The sequence below is a fragment of the Callionymus lyra genome, chromosome 13, assembly GCF_982586985.1.
Source record: "Callionymus lyra chromosome 13, fCalLyr1.hap1.1, whole genome shotgun sequence".
NCBI lineage: Eukaryota > Metazoa > Chordata > Actinopteri > Syngnathiformes > Callionymidae > Callionymus > Callionymus lyra.
Genome location: NC_141830.1, coordinates 8,824,049 through 8,837,766, shown reverse-complemented (window position 1 = coordinate 8,837,766; position 13,718 = coordinate 8,824,049). Strand labels below are relative to the sequence as shown.

The 13,718-nt window shown below is 35.6% G+C and overlaps 1 protein-coding gene across 1 annotated transcript in view; it reads right to left on the bottom strand.

Moving 5' to 3' along the window:
* Positions 1 to 13,718, bottom strand: part of oxr1a (oxidation resistance 1a) — a 150,564-nt gene that overhangs the window by 131,163 nt on the left and 5,683 nt on the right. The window lies entirely within an intron of this gene.

The window sequence follows — 13,718 nt, the reverse complement described above, 5'->3', positions numbered from 1 at the left end:
TTTATTGGAAAGTTTGAAAACATGAATGATCCTTGATTTGATGGAGTTGTACATCATTGTTGATCCATTTCTAATCCAATAGATGATGCTAATCCAGAAATATTAAAACAATTTATCATCATTGTGGATTTCAAAAAATGGAGAAATGCAATCTTTGTCTTGACACAGTAAGTCAGCTACATTTATCTTGCACATGTTTCTCAGTTATTTTTCGTTAGTGCTGTAGCGATACGCTTGTTTCATGAACCGATATATTTAGATACACTCAAAGTATTTTAAATGATTTAAGTGGACACTGGAACAACCTTAAAATGTCTTACTCTTTCGGTTGAATTAATAGAACTAAAAGCCAAAATATCCCCCCCAAAACATAGAAAATAAAATCAAGTTCAAATGAAGCTGGAGGCCTCTGTATCCTCTCGTCCTCAGTCATCACAGGATTTAATCCTACTTTTAACTGCGGAGGACATAAAGACTTCTCCCATGTAGTGGCAAAAAGTTTAATAGAAACACCAAAGTGAAGAAAAGCTGTGAATATTTGCATTTTAAATTGTAAATAAAAATGTTAAAAAATAATTATAATAATAATATTATTTGACTTTTTTTTAAATGATTAATTGGTTTAATAAAACATCTATCCAATGAATACAGTTAATCGAATCTGTCCAGTATATGTTGAATATCAATTGAGTCACCTTTAGGTTCCTCTTCATCTACTTCTACTAATTTAAGTCCTAAAAGAGAATCAAGCCTTTATTTTAACTCGTCTTAAATATCCTCCCAAATCACACCTTTCATGTCCTGCTTTACAATACATCTTCCCTTCCTTTGTACCTCAATGTCTACAACTTTGACTCTTCTAACTCCACTTCTCCTCCATGTACCCGAGTTTCTGTACCTTCATGTCTGATCTCTATATTGTTTCTGCAAACCTTACATTTCCACGATGGCCTGAAACTAAAATCTCAGGATTCAATTACGAAAATTGTGAATTAGATTCAGTATAAATGTATCCAAAAGGAGGAGGAATAAAAGAAAATATCTTCTTATACAGGTGAGACAACATCAGCGTTGAGAGATCTTGTTGTCATGAGCACAAGGTGAAAAACATTCGGAAAGTCTGGACTATTTTAGCAGCTCTTCCTAATCCCACAGAGAGGAACGTTTCTGCCGCACCACTGCATGCCCCCATTTAAGGTCCTGAAAAACAATTATCGTACTGCTACCTTTACTTGCACGAGCTATAAAGTCAGACTTTACACTTGTTCACAGTCAGACAACAACAAATAGAAAAAACCCGGCATTTTGCGTATTTATTTATGTTTTTCATAAGTGTACTGCATATTTAAATATACTATAGCCTTCCCAAAAGGGGTGTCAACGTTTACAATTTTTCTACAGGTGTAACCAAAGCTTCTAACCGTTGTGCAACCGGTTACACGTCGGAGCTCTATGATCTCCGACTTACCAATATTCCTATCATAGTTTTGCCATATAAACACTAGAGAGCTCTGTCTCAATTCAAATACCTCACACATAATCCCTTCCAGTAGTTACCAAAAATATTGATACTTTAAATGATAGCCAACATGAAAGATAAATCAAAGAACTAGAACCGAAAGGCATGTTTCGGACAATACAGCCAACATAAATCCTTTAATTTTCTGAAATTGACCTTACGCCTTGTAAATAAATTCTGGCTCTACTTATGTATGAATTTTAACAATCGTATAAAGGTTGCGAGTCGTCACTGTCAAAGTCTCAAAACTTGACATAACATACACGCGTCTTATTGGTCAACAGCAGCTTCACATCACTCGCAGGCATGTTATGTGTGAGAAAACGAATGCGGAGGAGAGAGAGAAAAAAAACGTCTAAATGGTTATTGATTTTTCTAAACGTTTATGATTCGATATCTGTGCAACCGTTTACACAAACAACAACAACTCTCTATCTCCTTCCCATTTGCCCCAGAAAAAAAACAAAAACACTTAAGTAAACTATGAAATAAATGAATATTTGTTACAGTACGTAAAAAAGGAGAAAAGGCGCTTCACAGAGGAGGGTGGGGAGGCAGCACAAACAGAGGAGCTGTGATACACTTTACGGGGTGAGTAAAAATAAAGAATTTAATGTTAATAAAATGATGTTGGTTTTTTGAAAGGGTATCACAGTGTAAGGAGGTGAAAAAAGGTTAATGAAACTTTGGGTAAGGTTTATAAAGAGTGCAAGGAGGGATTATGACGCCTCAATATGTACTTGAAAGGTAAAAAATTAAACAGGGAGAGGGGGAATTTAGGACTTTAAACTCGCAAATACAAGGGACCGCTTCCAGACCTTTTCAAATTAACCATTTGTTAATTTGTAATCTGCATTATCCAGTACAGATAATGCAATTTTTTTTGGCAATTGTTACAAAAACTATCAGATGTAAGGTGCTACCACAACAACATGTTACTGGACAATGTGACCCATTAAACACAACTGCCTAGAAACGAGTGTGAATTGCTCAGTAACAGCAGGACATCCATATTAAAGCGTAAAACGTGCACGTTAGCCTTCGCTCTGCAAAGGTTATCAGAGCCTGTGGAGGCGGAGCCAGGTAAAAGAAGATAGGGTTCAATAATTCATGTCTATGTGGAGTCCTCACTTCTGACCGTCCACAGACTCTAATGAGATGAGTGGATGGCTGAAAGAATAGGAAGGTCTACTGCTCCCTACTAGAAGGAAGTAGGGTTGGTTTCGGACAAAACCCCTTCTCCCTTTTATTACACATGCATGTCCTGGTCCGTGTGGGTCCAGTGGAGCAGGGATGGATCTTTGTGGGCAAATCCAGAAGTTGTTTGAATATTATTTAAAGGATATAATTCTACTGCTTCTCATGAGAAGACTTTAACTATTTAGGCTTTTTATAATGTAGACTATTTAAATCAAGTTTGTATTAGAATTTAGAATTTATATTTAGTTGCTAATGTAGATGTTTGCAAAGTAGTGGAGCAAATATTAATAAAATAAATTAATAACATTTTATATATACTGTATATACTAAATAATTACAAGCAATTAAAGAAAATGATTTTGCATCATTAAATATGTTATTAATTTGTATTTTTTGGGACTGCCAAGTTATTATTTACCTTTTTTTTTTGAGGGCAACTCTCCTGACTCACTCACATGTCTCAAATGTTGAAGTCTTCCTCTCCAAGATGCAGTAAGTCTCTCATCATGACCATGTTTTGAACTTAATACTTTATAAAGTTCTCCCCCCGTCTGAAATAATGGCGAACAAGAGGTTACCAGAGCAGAGTCTGTTATGACGTAATAATGGCTTCACTTCATTCCAGCTGTAATCACACCCCGCTTTGTTTATATAACAAAACCATTAGTAGTGGAGACTTCTGGGATTTATGACGCCCGGTGACAAACCTAAATGCTTAACCAATCACAGCGGAGTGGTTGTGGGCTTAAGTACCTTTTCTAATGTAAATATTTCAATGAAAAGAGAGTTTTGTACAAACAGACACATACTGATGACACAATAGTTCACACTTTAATCAACACAGTAGTTTACCCTTTAAGGAATGAAGGTAGTTCTGCACAAATTAAAAAGTAAATCCTTGGTTAATTTATTTCGTAATACTAGACAAGCCATTTTATTGTATGACCAACACAACATTCGATATACACTAGCCTCCCTATAGGCCTGCATATTAAAATATGAATAATTAAAACATGCATTAATTTAGATACTATATTTCTACTTTACTTTTGAACTGTAAATATCACAAGTTAGAGTGATGAAATTTTAATAAAATTGGCAGCACCTATGAAATATGTAAACATGCTTTTTTGCATCAATAAAATAAAGAATAATTCACTCTCTGATCGCTTTTGTTTCTGCCGCCACCTACTGTAGAGTCAGTGTAATTCTATTACATCGCAAGGTCGATTTGAACTTTAAAAAAAATGGTTCAGGCCTAAAAAACGTTCTTGAACTGTGAAAAACGAATTTACCCCAAACTAAACATTACCAACACCATTAAAAGTCATTTAAGAGATCAAGCGATACAGGACGTAATGAAGCCGTGAACCACGACTATGTGGCTTTTTACCACGAGTCTCGTCAACCTCCATCTTCACGACAGAAGCATCTTGTCTGCCAGGGGTTTTTCTTTTCCTGCTGAGCTTCATTAAACCAGACTCGATGACTTAATTGTCCATGGGAGTGCACAGCATCCTGACAAACACCATCAGCGTTGGAGCGTGTAATAGATTGAAGTAAATCCCTCAGAAAGACGCACCGACAGGTGTCCGTAACGCCGGCTTATTTCTGCTGAGAGCGGCCAGGACTCGACGATCGCTCTTGTAGGAGCGAAGCTAGCCCCGGCAACTGAGCTGACGATGCTGACTCAGACAAAAACAACGGATGAGTCAAGCATGTTTACAGGGAACCGTGAGCAGAGCCAAGTGCAAACAGCAGGCTCAACGGAGGGACATTGATTTTCCCTTTAATGCTACAATCACACCACCGTGGTCTTGAAGGTCGGCGAATAGAGAAGGTAAATAAAGGTTTTTCAAACCTCAGGAAAAAGCAGAAAATTGAATTTAAGCCGAGTCAGTGCATCATAAACAACACTTGATCTCCAACACAGAATGCAGGACCGTCACCAGTACAAACACACCGACTTACTCTGCCTTCAGAAGGGGTTTGTACTGGCCGTTTTAAAACTGGATTATGTAACAATCTATGTTCTTTTCAGCACTGAGCTAAGCATTCTCCCTTCTTGTTTATACTAGGAAGATATGGCAACTTCACTCAAATTTTACTCACCTTCATGTAGAATAAGTGTTGGGATTATTAACATGCTCAGTCGCTCGCGATATTTACCCAGAATACTTCCTCGTCCTAAAATATAGTCTTGTTCAAGGAACAAGTTCTCATTTCGAGGCTTTGGATGTTTTTAAGTGTATTTTCGGACGAGGATTACCAAGCTCCAGTCACAAACATTAGCATGGACATACATTTTTGTCTACAACTCTAGAAAGGACTTTTTTTCTAATAATCCCAACCCTTAGTCGACATGAGGGTGAGTGAGTGGGGTTTGAATTTTGATTGCGAATAGGGCTGAACAACCTTTTAAGGAAGACAATTTTGCAGAGGCTGCGATGAAATTAAAAAAAATATCTCACTGACTCTACAGTCGGTGGCAGCAGAAACAAAAGCGGTACAAAAAAATAAGTATTTTTTATATATTCCAATGGTGTACCCAGAACCTTTAGTACACATTTAGTGTGTCACCAATAATCTTGTGACTACTGGGAGGGATTATAAGGTAAGGTAAGGTAAGGTAAAACTTTATTGATCCCTCAGGAGGTCTCCTTCGGGAAATTGTTTTATGTTGTATGTATGTATATTGTATGTATATATATATATGTATATATGTATATATATGTATGTATATGTATATATATAATATATGTATGTATATTGTTGTATGTGTGAGGTATTTGAATTGAGACAGAGCTCTCTAGTGTTTGTATGGCACAACTATGATATAAATAGTGGTATATCGGAGATCATTGATCTCCTCCGTGTAACCAGTTACACAACGGTTAGAAGCTTCGATTACACATGTAGAAAAATTATATAACGTTGATACCCCTTATGGGAAGGCTATGATAGTTTGTGACTTGTAAATGACTGGAGCTCGAGTGTTTATGTCCATGTTTGCATAATTAAGTGGTGGGTAATTAATTTTTATGTGGTAGAAAAAAAATGTATGTCTGATAATGTAGCGACTGGAGTTGGTCTGAAAATACACTTATAGAACATAAAAAACAAATCACGATAAGATGATCAAAAGACCAAAACCGTTCAGCCCTTATTATGATTTTAAATGCTAGTTTAACCAATGATAACCCTGTTGTAACATTTTAATCTGGATAACACACTAAAGGGTTCATTTCTATTTCTGCAGACGAAGCGTCTGCGTTTGCACCAGCTGTAATATTGATATCATTGAATAATAACACGGGTGATGAAGCTGGATAAGCCATTGTGCGGGTTTATTTGAACAGGTGACCAACACATTATATATTTGCCTCTATAAATACCACTTAATACCGTTGTTGTGAACAAGAGATGGCACGCACACTCGACATGCTCACACACGGTTGCGCGATGACACCGATTGAGAGTCCAATTAAATTAAAATTAGGGGCCAAGCGAAATGTTAAATGCATTTGCTGATTTGTGACTTGACCCTTCGCACATGGAGAAAATTACTTTATTGTGAATAATATATTATCAGTTGTTGGTTGTTGTGTTTTTTTTGTTATTAACCACCATCCTTATTATCCATTTTAAATCCTGACGTAATTTCTGTTGAAGGCATTTGTAAACAGGACAGAGCAGATGTGTTTTCTCACGTCACGTGATCGTCCCTAAAAAGACCTTAAATGTAGGTCAACACAATCATTTTGGCAAACATATATCTTTATGTATATATTTTTTCACAGTGTCCCGACCGTGCCATGCAACGTTTCTGGGTATCTGAGCTTTTCAGTAAGCATTGTCATTATTTCATAGAGTCAATAAATGTGAGTGGACACCAAATGTGTTGGTAAAGGAAACACAGAGATGAACTCGTTACATTTTCGTTATTAATTATTACAATTATTAACATTTTTAAGTCCTTTTCTTTTTTGTTTATAAATATATTTTAATTGCAGTTCTTGCATTGTTTACAGTTCATCCTCCGCACCAATAGGAACGATGAAATTTTGTGAAATCCGGGCTATGACTGAGGATGAGAGGATACAGTAGACACAGGCAGCTTTTAAAGCTGATGTTTGGAAATATTTTGGTTTCAAAACAAATGAAAGCAGTTACGACTTTGTCAAGACTCATCACGATACAGTGATCGTTGCCCCTGTACCGTGATACGCATAGATTCCTGCAAACACACACACCTAGTAAACACCTGCCTCAGGTATTTCATCAAGAGTCATCCAAAAAAAACATTAAAAAGTAACTCAATATTGCTATTAAACAAAAAAAGATATTGAACAAATTGAACAAAAATAAACAATCGACATAGAATGACATTAATTTTCATTAACTTTTGATGGAGAAGGAACTTTTTTTCCTTGAACAATTGCCACTTCAAATACAGTCCGGTTCTGAAGTCCAAAAGAGAGACCCTCAACAGCTGCACTGCATTTCAATCAGGCCCGGTGCAATGCTGCAGTAATATGACTCATCTGCTGTTTCCCCACCGTCTCCAGGTCGGCTCATTGTCCACACCGAACCATTGTTTGCGTCTCCCTCACTCATCCCTGCTTCCATCCCAATTAATTTCCCCGCCATAACTGTTGGCACACAACTGCTGCTCACTTCCTGAGCTAATGGGGGTCGCAGCGGCTCGAGGGGAAACACAGCCATTATGGAAAGTTAATGAGGATTATTTTCAACATAGGTTTTTTTTTTTTTTTTTATATTTGTGGGATACTTTTAGAAGACGTACATATTTACGCAATTTGTTTCTAAAGTCATTATATGACGAGAGCCCAGAGCTAAAAAACAAACATACTTGTTACTTAATCCTATTCAAAATGTAACTAAACCAATTAGTTACTCACATACGAGACATTAAATACATACAGCAAATACACTTAGTATTAAGGTCTTACCGGTGAGTGCACACTCCTACTATATAAGCTGAGCAAGCACTTTTTACACTGCCTTTGCCAAATATTGACAAATTGACACAAAAAAAGCAAGAATCAGCAACTTACTTACATTTAATGGACATATTCATTGGAAATAAACTATGTTTAAAAAGGTATTGTCAGGAATCTGGTCATACAATACAAGAGCAACAAGACTATGTATTGTGATAGTGTAGTAACAAGAATATATTTGCAGTATTGTCCAAGTACTTGTCTCTGGTGTTGCGGAATTTACAGACCACATGACTCTTGACTGAATCGTAACGGTTTTCGTTTTGTTTTAAAACCGAAATATGAACACAAAAAAAGCAGCTTTAAAAGCAGCTGGAGTCAACTGTATCCTCTCGTTCTCAGTCATCACCGTGATCTCACATGATTTCATGTCTAAATGACGAATTAAGTTTAATAGCAACACAAAAATGGCAAAATTTGCTTGATAATTGAAAATAAAATGTAATACACAGTTGATTTAAGTATAAACTATACAAGAACTGTTACAAAAAACAAAATTATGATTTGAAAGTGAAAAAATAAAAAATGAAATATTATATACGTATGTATCTTTAGATATAGATTGATAGATACTGTTAAATTAAATATCGATAAAGTACAATTAAAAACAATTGCGATATCGAAGTCGATCAATCTATTGTTTCACACCTAATCTTAACCTATACAAGATACTAGAAAGGTGATGCCATGTGACTTAACAACTTGTTTTAATTGTAATTTCAATGAATACGTAAAGCCAAATAATGCAACTAGCCTGCCTGTGTTTTTATAAAGTGTGGAAGCTACATGTGACAATGTCAGTGGTAAAAAAAAAAAATAAACTCGGCTTTTCAGCGGTCGCTCATGGCAAGGTATGTACGGGAGCTAGAACACTGTCACTCCCAGTTTAAGAAACGTCCACAGTTTGGATGGAGGCTTGTTCTCTGCTGAGTCATCCTGCTGCATGATATTAGGCTGACAGAGACAAATGCCCATAGGGTGTCAATCAAATATGACCCTGTTCCCTTTACACTGATTTAATTAGCTTTCAAGCAGTGTCTGAGTGTAACCAAAGGCAGAGACGCCACAGCTCGAGTGACAGGACGACATCAGGTTTTATCAATCTGCCTGTCACATTATTCAACCGATCGCCCGAGAGGAGAACACATCCACACATCAGGTCCATTTTAGTACAGCTTTTAAAAAGTGAAATTACTTTGCCAACGCGCCTTGTGAACGTCATGTCGAATTGTGTTTGAACGCACGTCTGTGAGCTGCTGTGAAAATGTATTAAAATATAAATCTAGAAGTTTCAGTTTAGTATCCATCTATCTGAACGTTCTTCTTGCCATACATTTCCGTTCTGTTATCCTTGCTTAATGTGCTCGCGTCGTCAAAGTTGTTTTTCTTTTAATCTTTGAAGTATAAAAGAAACGACACATCTTACGAAGTAATAGATGTATAATACTGAAATAAATGCCTACCTGAATTAAGCATTTGTAGCGGAAACAATCCTTGACAATAGGCAGATTATGTTGCTTGTGTAATCTCTTATCTGGGAAGTATCAATTTACTTCAACTCACTTGCTGGAACCTTAACTTCAGTTTTGCAGCTCACAGATGTATGTCTAATACAATTTGACATGATGTTTAAAAGGCTTGTTGACAAAGTAATTTTGTTTTTTAGAAGCTGTACCAAAATGGACCTGAAGTGTGGATCGTTTTCTCCTCTTAAGCGTTAAGCCAAAATTTGATTGCTGCCCATTTTAATAAATGTTTTCGTCTGAAAATACGTTTTTTTCTAGTTTACAGATTTTTTTTAATTCAATCATCTTTGAATATCCAATTATTTGTAGCATATTTCTCTAACGATACAACAACCTCACAATACGATACTATGTATAATCAGCTCCCGATACGATGTATAATCAGCTCCCAAATCCATATATAATCAACTCCCGATACGATCTGTAATCATCTCCCGATACGATGTATAATCAGCTCCCGATACGATCTATAATCATCTCCCGATATGATGTATAATCAGCTCCCGATACGATCTGTAATCATCTCCCGATACGATGTATAATCATCTCCCGATACGATGTATAATCATCTCCCGATATGATGTATAATCAGCTCCCGATACGATGTATAATCAGCTCCAGATACGATCTATAATCATCTCCCGATATGATGTATAATCATCTCTCGATATGATCTATAATCATCTCCCGATACGATGTATAATCATCTCCCGATATGATGTATAATCAGCTCCCGATACGATGTATAATCAGCTCCAGATACGATCTATAATCATCTCCCGATATGATGTATAATCATCTCTCGATATGATCTATAATCATCTCCCGATACGATGTATAATCATCTCCCGATATGATGTATAATCATCTCCTGATACAATGTATAATCATCTCCTGATACAATATATAATCCCCCGATATGAAATATAATCATCTCCAGATACGATGTATAATCATCTCCCGATACTACACGCAGGTTTGCATTGTTCCTTTAACTGCGGAGGATGTAATAACAGCTGCCATCTATCAGCCGGATGTTTAATTGCAACACCAAAATGGACTGAAAGACAAAAATATTCTTAGTCCGCTTAAAAAAGTATTCATCACGAGAGAAAGTATCAAACTTGCAAGAAAGGCTGAGACAAGAAAAGAGCGGCTGTTAGTCGGCGAGACAGAAGGAGGGTCATTGGACTGGTTTCTAGGGCTTAGCGTTGAAAATCCTCCATAATCCTCCTATCAGTCCTATGTTGACGCCAACAAATGTAGGTGAAGCTACTACAAAACCAGACCAGCACGAGGACGTCAACCATCTTTGACAACACTGGAACAACTCGTTTCATAACCTGGAGCCCAATGATGATGATCTAAAAATACTTGGGAAGGCTGAACAAGTGGATCCTCTAGCCATAACATTCCTTTATCTTTTTGTTCTGTGCTAAACCCAACGCCAAGATGTTCCTGTTGATTGACGCATGATACAGTCAGTATGTGAACGTCTCCAGCTAAACCTTTGCATTGTGGGTAAACACTGGATTGTGTAGCAGTGTAATTAAAAGAGAAGCTCCAGATGTAAATGTAATTCCTGGAATGGAATCAAAGCAGAAGACAACAAATCATTGAATCACTTGTCATTATCCAAATGCCTTCTCGGGGGCAGAGACGCTCCCACAAGCATCAATTTCTCTGTGGCAGGGACACTTTGATTTAGGGATGCACAGATCCTGGTACCAGGATCGCACGGATCCAGCCTCTTAACGTTGGATTGATGAAAATGGTAAGATGGAGTAATAAAAAAAAAACCTCAAGGCTATTTGATTTGAAGAGTTTGAGTTTATGTATTCTACAAAAGTACATTTTTTGTGTTTACTTAAAGAGCTGGACAGTTGCAGTCCTTTGCACTTTGTTCCTTTACATAATTGTCAGGTTATGCTTTTACAACAATGTGTTGCAAAGACAATCTTCGTTTTTCATATTTTAACAAAATACAGGTAAACATTTAAACACTATTTAAAAAAAATACCAACTTTGCAATTGCATATGTGGTCATTTTTGCTTTTAATTCAAAGCATGATCAGTGTATTCTCTCTGTTGGGAAAATATAAAATAAGAAAATTATATTTTAACATTGGTATCGGTAGATACTCTAACCCCAGGTATCGGTATACATTACTAGGTACTTGCGTTACTCAAGTGTATAACAGGCAAATATATATCTTGAGCAAATACAAATCGACCATTATTTATATAATTAATACAAAAGAAAACCGGCAAATACAACAAAAACAAAATTTACAATCCAGCAGGGAAAAAAAAGAAAGGGTAATACCTCAAAAAGACAAATAGATAACTAAACAAATGAGCAATAATTTAACTCTTAAATCTATTTTAAATCTATTAAGGATTTCTGTGAATTGCAGAAAAACGTGTTTCTTATTCTTGATGTTGTTTAAAAAAAAACTTATTTTTAACATTAATGTGACAGTCAGCCAAAAATTCTTTCTTGTTATTAATCACAATCATCTATTTTCATTAATAGCACAACTTTCTTTTATGGTAGGTTGCTAAAGAAAATGATAAATGACAAATATTCAATACATTTTCAAGGATCTCTGGAAAAATGTTTTACTTCGTCTCATAAAATGCTGATTTAAGACGCATCTAACACTACATGATAAACATTATGCTGATTTAAACAATATTTTAGAATCAATATCTAATATTCATTAATGTCCAGTTAAGCTGTTGTTACAGCGCTCGTTACAAATATGATTATTATGAGCACTTTTGAACAGGAGGTGTTTTTGTCCTCGACGTACGTCCCTGAGTCACCGTTAGAAAACCAGCAGTGAAACGCCAGCTTGAATGAATCAAGCCTGAACATGGCCATTAAGGTCGGCCTGTGCAGAATACAGTTTATTACATTTACACATCAATTGCACTTTGTCTCCACAGAGGTATAAAGAACAAATTAGAGCTCCATTAATGACTCCAGGGTACGATTCTTCTTCTTCGCATACGATTGCAGTACTTACAAACCACACAATCCCATTGGAGCCGTAGATCTGCTGAAGGTTTCACACGATGATTTACCAGATGGAAGGTCAAACCACATCAGTCACAACACTTTGTACCAGACGTCGTTATTATCTCAAAGTGCTTTGTTTGGCAATTAGCAAGATGATAGCACAACAAACGCATGGAACGTGAAGGTCACAGAAATGTGTTGCGGAAACTGATATTTACTCAGAGAGTTCCAAGACGAGTACAAGCAAAGAGAAGACGTACCAAAGACTGTGTGCGAGTGACACTATAGTTCCATTAGTTTATGACCAGTTAAGAAGTTGCTTCACGTTAGTCACGTAAACATCTACCACCTCAATTACAATATATACCTGATCTATGGAAGTATATCGGTGACATTGATTTATTTAGTTTTTTAGTGTTTCCTGATTTCAATAATTTAATTTTCAGGTTAACAGGTTAAATACATTTTTATATAATTCATAATTATTATTATATAATAAATTGGATATTTGTTTTGTTATAATTTTATTGAAAATAGTTAGAATATTTTATTTTTTTGATTTATACAGAAAGTTTGATATTGAATTTGGAAATTAATTATTAATTAACTATTTCTTTTCATTTGTAGCCCTTCAAATTACATTTTTTAAAGAAAAAGGTTAAATATTTTAAAAAGGTTACACATTCAAAAATATGTTTTTAATATTTTTCAATGCCTTGACAAATTTTAATATTTAGTAAAAGCTAATTCAATCTTTCAATATATAAATTATTGAATTGAATTGTTCTAAAATACAATGCTTTAAAAAATATTTATTTCAAGAAAAGGTTTCAACTCTTAAAATTCTTAATTGGTCAAGTTTTCTGACGGCACCGATATACTTCGATACGTTTCTGAATGAATTTTTTTTTAAAGTGATACTCCTCAGCATGCATTTCTATGTTCCAAGTAAGTAAGTAAGTAAGTAAGTAAGTAATATTTATTTATATAGCGCTTTTCGAGACCAGGGTCACAAAGCGCTTAAACAATCAAAACAATACTCAAAAAAGTACATACTTTAAAGATCAAGGCATGTTAAGTGGCGTGTAGGAAATGTATTTTCATCCATTTCATCAGATTCTGCTCAGTGTGAGAAACGTGTGCATCTCAGAGTATTTGAATTTTTAAATAGATGATCAATATTCTACAGAACTGTATCAATTTATTTTCTTTGGCTTGCAAATCATATTTTAGTATTCTTGAGGTTCTTTCACGTTGAATAGTTCAATAAAATGTATATAAAGTAAAGTAAACATTAGCATGCTTTGTTCATTTTTGTGTTGCAATTAAACTCCAGCCTCTAGATGGCAGCAGTCATTACGTCCTCCGCAGCAAAAGAAACAATGAAACCCTGCGATATCCCAGCCATGACTGAGGACGAGAAG